This window comes from Lactuca serriola, chromosome 3, assembly GCF_051521515.1.
Source record: "Lactuca serriola cultivar US96UC23 chromosome 3, Lser_US96UC23_V15, whole genome shotgun sequence".
NCBI classification, from domain to species: Eukaryota; Viridiplantae; Streptophyta; class Magnoliopsida; order Asterales; family Asteraceae; genus Lactuca; species Lactuca serriola.
Genome location: NC_136410.1, coordinates 240,410,071 through 240,424,631, shown reverse-complemented (window position 1 = coordinate 240,424,631; position 14,561 = coordinate 240,410,071). Strand labels below are relative to the sequence as shown.

At 32.5% G+C, this 14,561-nt stretch overlaps 1 pseudogene; it reads left to right on the top strand.

The window, feature by feature from the left end:
• Positions 1-8,825: 8,825 nt before the first annotated feature.
• LOC145094850 (NDR1/HIN1-like protein 1 pseudogene) lies at positions 8,826-9,759 on the top strand (annotated as a pseudogene).
• Positions 9,760-14,561: the final 4,802 nt, after the last annotated feature.

Sequence of the window (14,561 nt, the reverse complement as noted above, 5' to 3'; positions counted from 1 at the left end):
TAAGGCATGCTATAACTTAATTTTTATTAGCACATAATATTATTTAAGGCTTATACCCTAAAATATTCTAGTCCATATGTCTTTATTATTAATTTAGGTATATTACCTAAAATATTTTAGACACAACTCTCACCATTCTTGCTTAAGCTCTAAGTCTAATTCTAGAAATCCTCACAATTCCTAGTTCGCTTAAACTAATGCTCTGATACCAACTATGTCATCCTCTAATTTTCAGAAACAAAAAGAAATTTTCTTTACTCTTTAAAAATCATGTATCTTTATTTTGCAGAAAATCCCAGTATATAAAAATATTTTGAGTATAAGATTGTCTCAAATAAAATCCTAAGGATGTTTTAATCAATACAGATACATAAGTTACAGTGTAAAGATTTAATGGTACTAAACACCATTGCAGTCAATTTCTAGTAGCTTAAGTCTTGATACTTGTCAAGTTCTAGTAGCTTAAGTCTTGATACTTATGATGCATACAAACTGCAAATTGAGTTGGTCAGGTTAGGAAACTTGGTGAGTACATAAGGATTTCAATCTCACAATGTTAATATATATATATATATATATATATATATATATCTTAATCCCGCAAACCCAACAGTCACCAAACAATTTACAGATATGTTCGCGATTTGGATATGTATAAAACCTCATACTTATACACACCCACCCCAATACATCTTTACATATCGTAGTCCACGATTATCAGGAAGATAAACCGTTTAAAAAAATGGGTTAAACACATCTCTAGGGGGTTCCTTGGCTGGTGAAAGCCATAAAGGCACTAATGCCATCAGATTATTTGATGATAATGGTATCCTATTTCATCTACGTCTATAGGTTATGAAACCAAACTAGCAATATAATTCAATAGACCATCTAGAACGATAACGTTTTATCATCTTATTCTGGGAGATAACCAGGCATACCATTACAGTTACCTGATGTGAGCCCACCATTTCTGGTCATCCAAAAAGGAATACAATTTGTACTCCAGTGCATATTTTTGTACCCTAAACACCTGAAAGTGTCACTGAACATAACTCTACTTTTTGTTCCTAACTTACACACACATACTCTGAATGAGACTACCCAATATCAAACTTAATTGAACTAGGTATCTATAATAAGTCTTATCTTATTGACCGGCAAAACTACTAGGCTCCCAATTCCAACTATGTTTAGACAACACTATGCTAAATTAGTGTATATTTTTAACACATAGTATTTAGGTATTAATATACTTTTATCTTTCTCTTACTAATACTACTATTATTATTATCATGTAATAGTGTGTATATATATATATATATATATATATATATATATATCTTAACACATATGGTACCATATCAGATACTTAATACTTCAATTAATACATTTATTAAAATCTTGTTCATGAAAGGGACGATGTACTCACTTGACTTAGGTGGGTGACTGGAGAATTTAGCAGCACTCTGCCTAACACCTTGACTTTTCCTTTAATATGACCTAAGTACAATTTATACTGAGTTATTGTCTAATATTCCTGGTTACTAATGATATTCTAAATCCCTAAATAATCCCAATGTCTACATCAAGATCTATCAAGAAAGGAACAACCAAGTAGGATCATATCGGAGATAGGATTTGTTTGGTATACAGATTATACTATTTGGAAATCCCAATTTAAGCACCTCACTAAATCAAGCATAAACATCATCTTGTAAGTAGATCAATCAGTAAAATGACTTGGAATCACTGATAAATCTTATTTATAGGTTCATAATATCTACTATGAGCATAAATATAAGTTTCACTTGAAATAAAATAAGTGTAGCTTAAATTATAGAGATTTTCTGAAAAAAGTCTGGAAATTATATTGGCAAAATTCTAGCCAGATAGCTACTAATCTTGGGCACTCTGGGACCTAGAGCTTCACTAGAATCTTAAAACTGAAGAGATTTTTCTGCCAAAATGGAGAGAAAATCGAGAGAGAAAGTTTGAATGGTGTGGGGGCATCGAATAGGCAACAACATGTATTTATAGGGTGAATTCTTGGGAGGGGCGTCATGCCCAGACCAGGTACACGTTGCACCCTGGCATGGTCGGTCGTCTTGCTTGTTGACACGTGTCGGGCATGCAGTGGAGCGATATGGCAGCTTCTAGAAGCCTGCGCGCCGGACCTTTTTGCATGTGGCGCATTCCGAGAAACTTCATAAATTCATAAATTCTCTATACAACTCCGTTTTTTATGTTATTTATATTCATGCATAGCTATCGACAAGATCTACAACTTTTGTTTAGACTCTGTTGGCTAATTCTCACATTACTTTTAGTTTATTATTTTTAACAAGCATAGACTGTTAAACTCCGTTTACAATCCATATCTTTTTCATACGACATCCGTTCTTGACTGTCATTATATCGACAAACTCCTATTAATGAGATATTCGATTCTCGTTTAGGTTGTTTCAGCTAACAATCTACCAATTTGGATTTTGATTTCTGTGTCCACATTGCTGCTCTGAAACTTCAAAAAAATCATAACTTCCTCATATGAAGTTAGATTTGGACGTTCTTGATATACTCACTCTATGTTTTATGATTAATAATACTTTTGTTTAGATTACATAGGCTAATAAGTAACCTATCTAAAATTCACTTTTTACAACGTGCATAGCCGTTTTGGTTTAATCGTCAAACTTTGAAGAAGCATAACTTCTTCTTACGCAGTCGGATTTTAGAGTCCCTTATATGTACAAAATCCTTGTCGCATATACTATAACTTTGGTTAATATTATTTATCCTAAATAATATTCTATTAAAATGTCGATTTATCGCTTATTATATCTTAATTGTCAAGGCCGAATTTGCGGGTGTTACATCATGTGTGGGGTATTTTGATTGTTTCATATTTATACATATATTTATGCATTATTTTAATACATTTGAGCATTAATTTAGTAAAATGAAAAGATATTTGGTACTTATAATGTTTAAAGTCTATCTTGTAGCCAAAATGGACATTCTCAAGTAAAACAGACTGAAATTGACAAAAGCTAGATACTTGGAGGTTTGGAGCTTAAATTAGGATAAGAAGGAAGAAGAAATCGAGCATCTTGTAACCAAATGGACATTCTCAAGTAAAAAGGACTAAAATTGAAGGAAGCTAGATACTTGGAGGTTTGGAGATTATATTAGGAGAAGAAGGAAGAAGAAATCAAGCATATTGGAGTTCCCACAATCTGGACGATTACTTCCCATGGCATGGCATTTGGAATCTTCTTGATTCACACATAAATACCTTTCTCATGACGTGACAACATGTCAAACTTAGAAACTTCTACGGACATGCATGAAATCCTTGGCGCATACGATATCATTAAGTTTCTCACAACGTGACACTCTTATTGTCACGGTGTGAGTGCTGGATTTTGGAAAGTATAAATATCGACTTCTAGGTCGAATTCAAAAGACTTTGGTAGAGAGATGCGATAGAAAAGCGACTAAAACCCTTCTAAGAACCCTTAGAAGACTGAAGAAGATTAGAGATCTAGAGATTAAGAGATTGGAGGAATAATACAACATCATTTATTCGATTTGCTAGTTTTCACTATGTCTAATCTAGTTGAATTAGATTTAATGTTTGTTTCTGGTTTGATCATGGGTTAAAACGATTTACTTTCGTTTACTGATGATGAACCCTAATACTATGTGTTAGTTTCTATTTTCATGGATTATTAAAGTTGGTTTAGCTTGTGTTTGATAGATCACTACCTAGTATGTTAAAAGTTTCAATCTTTGTTGCTTGGATTTCAAGTTTTGCGTAGTTAGATGATCACTTTGATTGCATGAACTTGTTTACCTAGTTGTTTTTGAATCTTAAATTGCTAGAGCTAGTGATTGACCAAATCCTAGATTAGGTAATAAAGATAATTACTTTAACTGTGGTAGAGAGCATAAACAGATCATAATTTGTGTTTTGGTTATTTGTCTTAATCTTAGATTTATCATTCATAGCCCAATAATCTTCATAACCGAATTATTGTCCCACTTATTCAAGACCATTGTATATTAGTTCATAAATCAGTGAAAATATTAGAAGATCAGACCAAGTATTTTAAGAATATTTAAAGTGGTAACCAACTGAAAGTAATCCATGTGTTGAAACTAACCATAGGAAAAAGGGTGATTCAAAGCTAAATCGAAGTGTCTTAATTATCTTTATTTTAAGAGTTTTTAGTTATTAATTTAAGTTAATATGAACTTGCAAAATCAGACAAAACCCCCCAATCTTAGTTGTTTTTATTAGTTTAACTTTTAGTAGTTATTTTATTAATTTAAATATTGTTCCCTGTGATCGACACCCGACTTAATTACTATTCTATAATCTGATTAGGTACACTGCCTATTTGCGTTTTAGCTAGTTAAGTTTGGTTAGGTTTATTAATTAAAAACTAATATATATATATATATATATATATATATATATATATATATAATATACGCGTCAACTTTTATTGGACATTCATGTCTAAAAAGCAACGATTTTTATGGAGTAATAGAAGTAAGAAAGCGTTCTGGAAAGTATGAATGGGTTGTTTGATAGATTAAAAGTTTAATCCATTAAGATGTAGGAGCCCAATTTCCATGACGTGACAACTTGATCTCCACGACATGGCGTTGGCGTTATCACAACTATTTTGACCTTATTCTACCACGACGTAACCAAAGGGTGGCCATGACATGGGGGTCAGTTGGGGCTGATTTTGACCATTGAATTTTGACTATTGTTGACTATTTGTCAATTTGAAGGTTTTAGGGTGTAGACCGAGAGGGTATTTCTATATTTGTATTTAGGTGTCTCGTAGTATCTGTCTTTACTATCATAGAGTTGTTGTGTTAGTCTGATGTTTGCGAGGTGAGTCTTTTCATTATTTTACATATGTCATAGTGGGGTGCATGCTAGACTAGTTGAGTCTTATTTGCTGAATGTTGTTACGTGTGCTTATTGAGTTTCTAATAACTCCATGACTGTTGATAGCCTGTCGGGTTGCTGATAACACATAAGAATTGTGTGAGCCCATAAGACTACTGATAGTCCTCAAGACTACTGATAGTCCCAGCCTCCCAGGGTTGCTGATAACCCAAAGCTAATTTTGTGTTGTTTGCAGTATTTTGAGGAAGTCAATAAGTTTTGTGGTTACATTTGTGGATTTAAATGTGTTTCAGGTACTTCAAATGATCGTGGGAAGACGAAGATTTAACTGTACACTCTCATCGACAACTTTCATGATTCCGCATTTTGTGATACTTGGATTTTTGAGATGATTGTATTTTAATACTTATGATTTTTTTGACTTGGTTCTCCTGGAAACAATATTTTATTTAAATTAAAAACAAAAATTTTGGTTGTCATTTTTGGGACGTTACAGCTTATTTGGCGATCAAAAAATAAAATAGCTTTGAACAGTATTTATCTAGGTACTGCTTGATTTAAGACACAAATTTCTAATTTGGATAAAAAAACAATGCGAAACTTTCTTCACTTGATTGGAACACGTGGTGTACTAACATATAATCTAGTGTGTTTTTAACAAGAGAAAATAAAGGAACGTGAAGGAAATATATGTTTTTGAGTTTTTTAAAGGAGAAAAGGAAATGAAATACAAAGAAATGTGTTTTCAAGTTTTATTGGGATCGAATGAAATTTGAAAGAAATGGATGAAAAGTAAAACCTTTTTTCCCTTAATATATTTCTTTTCGAAAATGAGATGATTGGTAAGAAAATGCAATTGCATAGAAGTTTTGATATTTGTTATCAAAGACAAGTAAATAGATGTTTTGACAGTCGATTTCAACCAACTATTTGTATACGATTTGATAGTTGTCGTTAGGGACAAGCATGTTGGCATTTTGATAGTCGTCGTCAACCTCTTATTCCGGGCAAAGCACATTGGCCAATCGTGTAATTTTTATCTAAATATAGTTATGTTTGATTTTATTAAATTTTTGATTTCTTATTGACTTTGTATAAAATGTTTTATTTGATTCACATATATGTAATACACTATAATAAACTATCGGACGGTAGAATTGGTACCGAAAAAAGCGATGAGCTATAAGCGTACCTCATCCGCAACGCAATGTTTGCTTCGTTTTCACATGGTGGGTAGATGCAGTTGGTAAACATGTTTAATCGTTCATACTTCATAGTTCCCTTTATGTTACTCAATTTCACTTTTCTCATATTTCTCCCATCACTTTCGTATATTTACTATACAATCCCTCCAACAATTTTGTGTTGTATTATCTTATTTTCATTTTGTCTTCAGATTTTTCTTTTAGTAAGTATATGAGAAACTAAAAATAGGACTTCAAATCAATGATCTGTTTGTCCAAAGTAGCTACTATTTACTAGTTGAAACTATAATTTTTTTTTTTTATATATATATAGAAATGTTTTGACAAAAGTAATTGAAATTAAAAGTTTTTTTTATATGTTTAAAATGTGTAAATTCACATAAAATATAGACAAATTTATTTGATTGGTCCATATGGTAATCAAAGACCGAATGGTATGGTCTATTCTTATATATTTTTTTTGTCATATGGATCATTCATGTTGTTTTATTTATTTTTTTGTATGGTTAGTTATTAACCCATATATTCTTTTCAATATATCTTAGAGTTTTTTATTAGTTTTAATTTGTTTAGATGTTAAAATAAGGTGTCTCACCATACCCATACCTACAGACATCCCCTGCCCTTCTTCCTTTTATTCCCTTAATCGCCATCATACTGACATATCTTTCCGGTCACAATAACATTATGTTTTTCACATTCCTCTCAATTTCTATAGTTTCTTAAAACGTAATTTGAAAATGAAATCAATAGTTAAACTAAAAACCTAATATCCAAATCTAAATGTGGTTCTTGGTTTTCTTAGAGAGAGAGAGAGAGAGAGAGAGAGAGAGAGAGAGACGGTCGGTAAAGAAGATATTGGTAAATATATGTTGAGCTCAAGATTATCTCTTCAAAAGAGTCATTGTGGAGAAAATGGGGACTCCAACATATATAGACACTTATAAGATCGTGTCACACCAATGTGGGACACACTAACAGTGAGGTGTTGCAACAAATGATGTCCCCTTCAAACTCGTTGTCTTCTAATTTCTAGTGGGTTGTGTGTTTGTCATTTCAAGTTTTTGTTAAAATAATTTGTTTATATTGATTTCTTTATATAAATTAAATATTAAAAACATAGCATGGCACGTGACAACTCATACCTTATAAATGACAAAAATTTGAAGTAGTGTGACAAATACTATGAGACACCTACATAGAGTGTGACAAGTTTAATACTACTCCTTTCGGTCTAAGAAGTTCAGAATAATTTATTATGGGGAAAATGACTCTCGAGTGTAATTAACTTTTGCGTTTGTACTCATTTGGTCCATTTTTTTTTTTTTTTTTGTATTCAATATACCATCAAACTTGTTGTTGGTGTTTACCATAGCCCTTTTGACCGGCTTTTGACCTGTGATAGCCGGTCAAAGGGTTATGGTGAACACAAACAACAAGTTCGATGGTATATTGAGTACAAAAAAAAAGGAAAGCGACCAAATGAGAATAAACGCAACAGTTGGTTACCCTCCTGATTCATTTTTCCTTTATTCATTTACAACAAATCCCACATTATCTTCTACTGATATTAATGACTTTATGAGATTCATTATTGCTTCTCTTCAAAACATAACTCGCGAAAGAACATTATTCATGCATGTACAACTTTGTAATGCACTTGAATATTTATTAGGGGAATCTTGACTAAGTAGACGCATTTCATTACTACATTTACATTTGCAATCAAATGATTTATCGTATCATGGATTCTAGACAAGTCTACAAACGAGTGGAATCACAAGTGCTGTGATTTTTTAGTTTACTTAGCTTTAAGATCGAACTCATGGGATAAGATACAACATCAATATGTACAATATCATGCTGCTTTTGTAGACATATCACCATAATATTGTACATATTGATGTTGTATCTTATCCCATGAGTTCGATCTTAAAGCTAAGTAAACTCAAAAATCATAGCACTTGTGATCCACTCGTTTGTAGACTTGTCTAGAATCCATGATACGATAAATCATTTGATTGGAAATGTAAATGTAGTTATGAAATGCGCTTACTTAGTCAAGATTCCCCTAATAAATATTCAAGTGCATTACAAAGTTGTACATGCATGAATAATGTCCTTTTGTAGGTTATGTTTTGAAGAGAAGCAAGAATGAATCTCATAAAGTCATTAATATCAGTAGGAGATGATGTGGGATTTGTTGTAAATGAGTAAAGGGAAAATGAATCAGGAGGGTAACCAACTGTTGCGTTTGTACTCATTTGGTCCATTTCCTTTTTTTTTGTACTCAATATACCATCGAACTTGTTGTTTGTGTTCACCATAACCCTTTGACCGGCTATCACATGTCAAAAGCCGGTCAAAAGGGCTATGGTAAACACCAACAACAAGTTCGATGGTATATTGAATACAAAAAAAAGGGACCAAATGAATACAAACACAAAGTTAATTACCCTCAAGGGTCATTTTCCCTTTATTATGAAGTAGCGAAAGAAATAATTAGTTGTTTAAAATTAATTACTTTGGGAACACATTGTTCTCATAATTTGAAATGGCGTTACGAATAATTTATTTCCTAAGCCTTCTTTAGAAGTTGATGCACATACGATAGAGTTATAAATCTTGAACTATATATATTTCTAAAATTATTATATATCGATTTCATCATTTCGGTTTTGGTAAGCCAACGTTATTGCCTATATATATACATCTATATGCTTCTCTTTATCTTCCTCTCCTTCTCACCAAAAAGTTTATCTAGAGATCAACCACTACTCACCGGAACCTTTCCCTACTCTCCGCCGGAGTTCCATAACCACCATGAGCCGGAAAGACGGTTGTGGCCATCACCAAGCAGATGAACGCCGGAAACACTACCGCCAATTAATTGGAACCCTTATCTCAGTCATTTTCATAATTCTCTTCGTAATCCTCCTCATATACCTCATCCTCCGCCCCACAAAACCTCACTTCACCCTCCAAGACCTCACCCTCTACGCCTTCAACATCTCCGCCGCCGCCACCACCACCCTCACCTCCAACCTCCAAATCACCGTCTCCTCCCGTAACCCAAACGCTCGCATCGGAATCTACTATGACAAGATTGACGTGTACGCCACCTACCGGAGCCAACAGATCACACTAGCAACGCTAATCCCGCCGTCGTACCAAGGCCACAAGGACATCACTGTTTGGTCGCCGTACCTCTATGGAACGGATGTTCCGGTGGCGCCATACCTCGCCATGTCTTTGGCTCAAGATGAGTCCGCCGGAACTGTGTTGGTTAACGTTAAAGCTGCCGGAAGAGTGAGGTGGAAAGTCGGAACTTTTGTTTCCGGTGGGTACCGATTGAATGTGAATTGTCCAGCGTATATAACGTTTGGGAACAGGAACAGTGGTTATGCCGTTGGTGCTGCCGTTAAGTATCAGTTGGTTGAAGGGTGTACAGTAGATGTTTAACGTTACAGGTTCTAAGGCCGTTAAAAAACTGAAATGCAATTTTTGGCTTTGGTAGGATTATCGGAATAGAATGTAAAGGAAATCAAGAGGAAGGAAATGTTGGTGGAATTTCTATTTTAATGTTTATAATCTAATTTTCTTTTATTTTTTTGGCACAAATTTTCATTTCAGATTTTGTGTTAGAGAATAATAATATTGTAAATTGAGGACCGGAAACGAGGTTTTTACATTGAAAGTCTTAAGTTTAAAATTTTAAAACTTGACGTGTATATATATATATATATATATATATATATATATATATATATATATATATATATATATATATATATATATATATATATATATATAGACCTTGTAGCAGTGTGACTTTTCTTCAACCTATTTCATTTTTAGTTAAAGTGATTATAGCTTAAATTTTTGACCAATTTCTCACCTAAAATAAATTTATATCATTTTTTTTTAATTTTTTTAGAGTAAATTACTGAAATTGTCATTGTGGTTTGGCTAGAATTTCACGTTTGGTCCCTAATTTTTTTTTTTTTTTTTGCATTTGGATCGTTCCTATGGTTTGATTTTGTTGCGTTTATCATCCCTTACATACATAAAGTTAGGGACCAAACGTGCAATTTTGACCAAAACATAAGGATGAAAAATACAACAAAATCAAAACACAAGGGCGATTCGAGTGCAAAAAAAAGTTAAGGACTAAACATGTAATTTTGACCAAACCATAGGGATGATTTCAATAATTTACTCTTTTTTTATTTCTTTTATTTAGTTTTAACATAAAAAAATAAAAAATAAAATAACAAAATTCTAATAAACCTAACCCCTACCCCATCTTCTTCCCCATCACTGCTTTTAATCTCTTTTGCCCTTCGTCTTCAACGGTGAGAAGAAACAAAATCGAGTAATGATTCTTTCTCCTTCTTTTCCTCTGCAATCTCCAAAGCTTTTTCTAACCTCATGATTACTGCATCACCCTCTCTACAACTGTCTATTAACAACGCGTTCTCAAATAACGCTTTTAAAGAAAGTGGATTTTGTGTCAATATTTCTCCCATTTCTTTCAACAATCTCACCATCATAAATTTCCAACCGATGTTTTTGGGTTTCGCTGAAACAAGTTTTTTCAAAAAATATAAGCTCTCTTCATCCTCCCATGCTTCTAATTTCTCTTCGAGTAAAGTTTTCATAGCGGAAATGGCTTCAAAACTTAATTCCAAAAACACTAATAAAAGGGTATTTGGACTTTCTTCAAGTGTTGCAACTTTTGTTGTTACGACACTCAAGATACTTAGTTCGACCATGGCGGCGTATTGTTGGAATTCAGAGATAACAATAGTAACAGTAGCAGAGGATACAATGGCACGAGTGGCACGCTTGAGGCTTTGTATGAAGGGATCATTTCAGGGTTTAGGGGTGTTTGGGATTACTTTTTAACCTCAAAAATCATTTTTGTAAAAATCCTTTTTTACTTTAGCTTTTAAAGGGGAAAAAACTAAAAGTTGTTTTTAAAAAGTGTTTGCCTTAGCATTTCTTGATTTTTGAATGTAATTTACCTTTTAAGTGACTAAAAGTCACAAAAAGACAACATTTCTTGACTTTTAAAAACCATAATTTTCTTCTTAGCAAAAAGTTAGTTTCAAAAAGACTTTTCTAATTGCCAAACATCTTTTTGAATTTTTTTGTTTTTGGAAAATCCAAAAGTCAAATTCATTTGAAAAGTAATCTCAAACACCTTCTTAGTGGCATCGGAAGCGGCGTTGGAGTAGATTTTAACTATGGATTTTCTGAATTGTTTTGATAACGGGACAAATGGGTTTAAGTTGACATGGTTTAAGCCGAATGGATTAAAAAATGGATTTTTTGGTGATGGAATGAAGATTGTAATCTAGTTGAGAGCGCAGACTCTTGTCGCAACTTGGAGCTTTTTCCGTGATTTCTAGGGTTTTGATAAGGATTTGGGTTGTGGATAGCGTAGAGGTGGTATTTTTTTAATTCATGTAATAAATATATTAGAAAAAGAAAGAAAAAATGGGTAAATAAGTCATATTTTTTTAATTCATGTAATAAACTTGATATTCCGAACCACATGGATCATTTATGAAGATTAGTCTTACATCTATTAAAGTAGATCAAAGTATTTATAATTACATGTGGAAATGGTAAACACACCAAAATTTTGGTTTGATACATTTATTGGTTCTTCTCCGCTTGAGCAAAAATTCTCAAGAGTTTCGCTTTACATGTAAAGCAAGATTGTATTGTCGCCAATCAGATTAGTTTGGGTTCTCAACTTTGGTTTTTGTGTAAGTTGTCGCATGCTGGCACTACTAGAAAAACAACCTTTTATGACGCACAATGTGTGTCATAAAACGCTCAGACGACGCGCAAATGCGCGTCAAGGAAGGCCCTGCCATAATGAGAGACGACATGCTTTTGCTCGTAGTCTATAGACGACGCACATTTACGACGTTCATTTATGACAGACAATGCGTATCATTAAAACCCCTGTCAAGAAAGGCCATGTCATAAATGAAGATGACACACATTTTTGCGTATCGTAAATCTAAATGTTTAAAAAATCTATTTATATATTTACTGATTTTTAAATTAAATTTTCATTTAATGTCTCATAATAGAAATAAAAGACCATATACAAAAAATACAATCCATTGCATAAAATTTAATGTTATACAATTCTATTTCTTACAATATATAAATTTCCATTCATCTAATCTACTCTGTATTTCATACCAACAATTGAAATGAAGAATGCAACACTTGCATTTGCAGCATCTTATCTCTTTCAGCTTGAGCTTTCTTTTCCTCTTCTAACTCTAGAGCTATTCGCTTTCATCAACCCTGTAAACACAACATAAAATCAGTTTTCATTTTTATTCTACTTTTAAAATTAATTCTTATTAGAACATTCTACTGTTAAACCTACCAATCTAGCAAAATTTTCAAAGAATATAATTTATAATTTTTTTATGGAAAGTACATTGCTATTTCTTGAATATAAGATGTTACAAATCAAGAAACTTACATGGACTGCTGACCACCAGTTTCCTGCATCATCTGAGTATATAAGTATTCATCAACTCTCTGTTTTGCCAAAGCAACCTATTTCACATCAAATTAAAACTGATTTTAATCAAATTTGTATTACCACCCAAGTGAATTTGTCTATGTTTGTTTTCCCCTTTCCTACCATGAACCTGCAAGACACGAGACATTAAATAAATCAAAATTAAATTCTGATTTTTTCTCCTTTCAGTAACGATTAACAAAAAAACAAAAGGCCAACCAACATTCCAGGTAACCCACTCCCTGAAAACAAGAAAAAAATAAAAAAAATATATATCAACCAACATTTTACTTATATTTGAGAGGTTTTCATATTGATTTGTTTATTTGTTAATAAATAGTTTACATACTACACCTTTAGTATGGATCCATTATAAGTAGAATTTTATAACAGAAAAAAATATAAAAAAATATCAACCTAATAATTTGCATCATATGGTATGGATTCATTATAAGTTAAACCAAAAAATGGGAAAAAAGACATAAATACCCCTCTCCATACCAGCAAAACTAATCAAAACTGAATAAAATTGTGACATAATCAACCCCATGTATCTTACCTTTGAAAACATATAACTTAAGAGGTGCTAAGCATAAAGCTTCAAAGATAATGAAGGGTATTTATGTCAATCTCTAAGAAGCCTCCTTAGCAAGAACACTCTCTTTTGCTTTGGTTTTAGCCTGTGATTTTGACCCCATTATCCCACCACCCCACTTCTTTCTGTACTCATCATACTTATCATTGAAATTGGCTTGAAACAAACAATAGAAATTCATTCATCATATCAGAATCAACCATAAAATTTTCCATAAAATCTTTAAATAAATAAATTTTATAAAAAAAAATAGATACCTTAGATGGCTTCCAAGATTCTGTTGAACTCCATCTTATCTTCATTCTTGATTGTAGTCAAGCACAAAGTGTTGGATTAATGTCTAAGTCCATAACTATATTTGGTATGTACTTTACCCAACCCGACATGGTCCATTTGGGTTGCACTTCACCAGCACAATTTATATAGATAACCTTTTGAGAATAGTATATTTATGATTATATTAATATATTATAAGTTCTAATATATTAATATGGAATCATATTATTTTAATTAGTATTGATCAAGAATTAATTTAAAATTAATTAAGTGATCAAAATGAACTAATTAAATATGGACTCTTATATATATATATATATATATATATATATATATATATATATATATATATATATATATATATATATGGAATGGGCCAAGTTCATTTAGGATTACGCTAAGCTTTCATGGATAGTCCATGGAGTGTTTAACCCATGGATCATATGAAATGAAAGGTCATGGGTTTAACACTAGTGTCAATACTATATAAAGATGTCCTTGGTTGGTGAAATTGGCACTAGTGTGGGTACACTAAGAGGGCTAGCCGATTTCACTAGAGAAAACCAAAGTATTCTTATTCTCACAGTTTTCCAAGGTGTTTTGGTGATTTGTGATTCCACTTGAGGCTTCCACACTATTGGGGCTAAGCTCTTAGCTTGAAGACATCAAGCTACACCAAAAGGTATGTCATCTAACTAGTCTTTGTAGTATAGTTGCCTCATAGTATGCTAGTTAGGATTAAAGACTTGGAAAGTTCTTATTTGCATGTATAATAGAGAAAACATAGATCCAAGGTTTATAGGGTTGCATGTACACCATAGGAGTGTTAGAATGCACAAAACCTAACAGTGGTATCAGAGACTAGGCTTGTCTTCTTGTTATACTTGCAAAATTGGCTGAAAAATCAAAGTTTTTTGCTGTCTGGACAACGGACTCGGCGAGTCCATCAGGGGACTCGACGAGTCAATGCCTTAAAAATGTTCAAAACGATCC